Below are 3,492 nucleotides of genomic sequence, written 5' to 3' on the forward strand. Positions count from 1 at the left end.
GGATTACAGGTGTGAGCCACTGCTCCTGGCCGCGTTCTTTCATAATTGTGTGTATGGGAGATCCAGGGCTTCCTGATGAAGGGGTTCAATGCACATGCCCTCTTCTGTCTAAGTTGTGGTAGAAGCTGCAGCTCGAATATTAGTTGTTTAAACAATCCAGAAATTTACTTCCTTCTCATATAACACTGCAGGACAAGCAGTCCACCATGGCACAGCAGTTCCATAGCCTTGGGGACCCAGGCTCCTTCTATCTTGTTGTTCACTTTTCCTGAGATGTTGTCCTCATTGGCATGACTCAGAATGGCTCCCATTGTGCCTGTAGTTTAGCCAGAAGGAAGGAAAAAGGGATGAAAGGCAGGAGGACATGCCCCTCTTTTTCCAGACCTGATCCTGCAGTTGTACACATCAGTTCTACACACATCCCGCTGGTCATAAACAGCTGAGAGATGGAGTTTTCCATGGGTGTCCTAGTGTCCAACTAAAAGTTATATTTCTGTGGAAGAAGAGGAGAACACCATTTGGGTGACAACTGGTAATGTCTGCCACAGGTGTCTTTTTAAAATCTTAATTTGGGAGGGATAATGATAATTTAGATTCAAGGATACAAGGTTACCCAAGTTCAGTTCTGCTTTTTCAGAACAACAGACAGGTAGGAAACAGCTTTGAATGGTTTTAAGCACATTGCAGGCCAGAGGCTACCTGAAAGGTGAAGCTGAGGTTCCTAACTCTTTCAAGACACCTTGGGGAAAAACTGGGTTCAAATCTACAACCAGCCACAAAGTAGTAACGTGGCTGAGCCACAGTACTGCTCTCAGCCTCGGTTCTTCTTTTTCCATAAAATGAGGGATTTGGACTAGACTTCTGGTGTACAAACTGAGTTCCAGGGGACCTTAGGATTCCTCAGTGTCGCTACAGGTGGTGGGGGCTGGCTTTGAACACTTCTTCCTTGTGTATTTATTTGCCAAAGAAACTCAATTTTGATTGGGTATGTGTCTTAAGGTTCTGTGTAAATCTTCCTTTGGAGGAAAAAAAGGTGGGGCTTCTAATGCTACAAAGAAAGTTGAAAGATGCCTGGACAGTGTGATACCTAGTGGAGGCAGCTTGGCATCATGTCAGATTGCCTGGATTTAAATCCCAGCTCTGCTGCCTAGCTTCTTTGGCACTTCAGGCTAAAGTACTCAACTCTCCTCAGCCTCTAGAATAGGATTTCCTCATCCATAAAGTATGGTCATTGTTATTTGCTTCTCAGGATTGTCCTGAGGCTTAAATGAGATAATATATTTAAGAGGGCTTGTATTAGTCCGGGTTCTCTAAAGAGACAAAACTAATAGGATAGATGAATATATGAGGGGGAGCTTATTAAGGAATATTGACTCACATGATCACAACGTGAAGTCCCACAATAGGCCATCTGCAGGCTAAGGAGCCGGGAAGCCAGTCCAAGTCCCAAAACCTCAAAAATAGAGAAGCCAACAGTGTAACCTTCTGTCTGTGGCCAAAGGCCAGAGAGCCCCTGGCAGATCACTGGTGTAAGTCCAAGAGTCCAACAGCCGAAGAACCTGGAGTCTGATGTTCAAGGGCAGGAAGCATCCAACATGGGAGAAAGATGAAGGCCAGAACACTCAGCAAGTCTGCTCTTTTCATTCCTACTTTTATGCTGTCAGCTGATTAGATGGTGCCACCCAGACTGAGGGTGGGTCTGCCTCTCCCAGTCCCCTGACTCAAATGTTGATCTTCTCTGGCAACACCCTCATAGACATACCCAGGAACAATACTTTGCATCCTTCAATCCAATCAAGTTGACACTCAGTATTAACCATCACAAGGCTTAACACATGTCCTGGCATAAAGAACATGTTGAATAAATGGCAATGACTGTAATCATTACCATGACCATCATCTTTAAGGCTCCAGCTTTTGGTTCTAAGACTTTGAGTTTCTTTGAATTATTGTGCAAGATGGAGGACCCATTGATGAGGGAATAATTATTACTGGATTTTTCCCTTTGCTTTTGGATTTTTGCAGGGTTTCTCAAAATAAGGCATGGGAGAGCCAGCCCATTGCAGGTAAAACAATTTGAACAGAAGACGTCGGAGTCTGTAATTTCAAATGCATTATTGAAACAACTTTTTTCTTACCAGAGGAAACAAAATTAATCTTTTAAATCAAGGAGGAAAATTATTTCATTTTAATGCTGCACGTGGCAAGAAAATAAAGTGCAAAGTTTACAGCACTTTATTTCCTTCTTATCAGGAAGGAAGAGGGAAAACCCCATGCTATTATGTTTTGTCAAACATGACTTTCCAGGGACTAAACCAGACTTTGATTTTAGACCCCTGTTCATTCTAGTTTGGTAAACCCTTGACAAATTCCAGTCTGTTCCACCCCCAGGAGAGGGTCACGTTACCATCTCAGCTGCAGAGCTGATGAGGTGGTCGTACCGACCTGTAGGATCCCAGAGCTGAGACCTGGAGATCATTGATTACAACTTTCTTCATGGGCCAGTCAGATGTCATATGAAGAATCAAATGAGAGAAATGTGACAGGCTTCTGATCCTCCCACTCATGATTTAAAATCTTCTCTAGAACATTCTTGTTATATCTTTACTCCTACTTGTAACAAGACCTTAAGCCACCCCTATTCCATCTCATTTTCTATCTCTGTGACTGTTCTTCCTTATAAGTCTTCAGCCTGAGCACTGAATTGATGCTCAGACTTTATCTAAAGCCAGACTCTTCTCCATGTTATTCTCGACAGATGGTCAGTTCTTCTTCTTGAACACATCCCATGACAGGGAACTCACTACTTTATTAGGAATCAGCCGTTCTTTTGGAGGAGAGCTCCAACTTATTTGAAAACTTCTTCTTTTGCCCCAAAATTTGTTTTCTAATATATATCTATCATATATGTATATCTACGCTTAGCCTTTTTTAACTGTCTGGATCAAGCCTACATAAAGTTTAGCCCCCTTCCCCAGGCTGCCTGGCAAATATTTGAAGCTAACCCACCTCCATCTCCAGGCTTAACCTTCTGAGCTCTCCCATCATCTCTGATCCCTCATGATGACCCTCACGTGCCTGCTCAATGACCTCTGGGCTTCCCCAGTATTGTTGAAAGCACGCTTGTTAAAGTCAGTTCACCCAAACTAGTTACTAAGCGCTGTACCTACTTTCATTCCTGTTTCTCCATTTCTCCCCATTTTGCTTGTAAAGCTCTACTTGATACCCCCAAATAATAGTTTGATTAATGTTGGAGAAAAGAGGAAGAATATATACAAGCTAAGTTCTATGTCTCTTCATACATTTCTGTATCGACATAGCTGGGTTTTTTTTGTTTTTTTTTTTGTTTTTTTTTTTTAATACTTTAAGGTCTAGGGTACATGTGCATAACCTGCAGGTTTGTTACATATGTATACTTGTGCCATGTTGGTGTGCTGCACCCATCAACTCATCAGCACCCATCAACTCGTCATTTACATCAGGTATAACTCC

This window comes from Mandrillus leucophaeus, unplaced genomic scaffold (genome assembly GCF_000951045.1).
Source record: "Mandrillus leucophaeus isolate KB7577 unplaced genomic scaffold, Mleu.le_1.0 Scaffold87, whole genome shotgun sequence".
In the NCBI taxonomy this organism is placed as follows: domain Eukaryota; kingdom Metazoa; phylum Chordata; class Mammalia; order Primates; family Cercopithecidae; genus Mandrillus; species Mandrillus leucophaeus.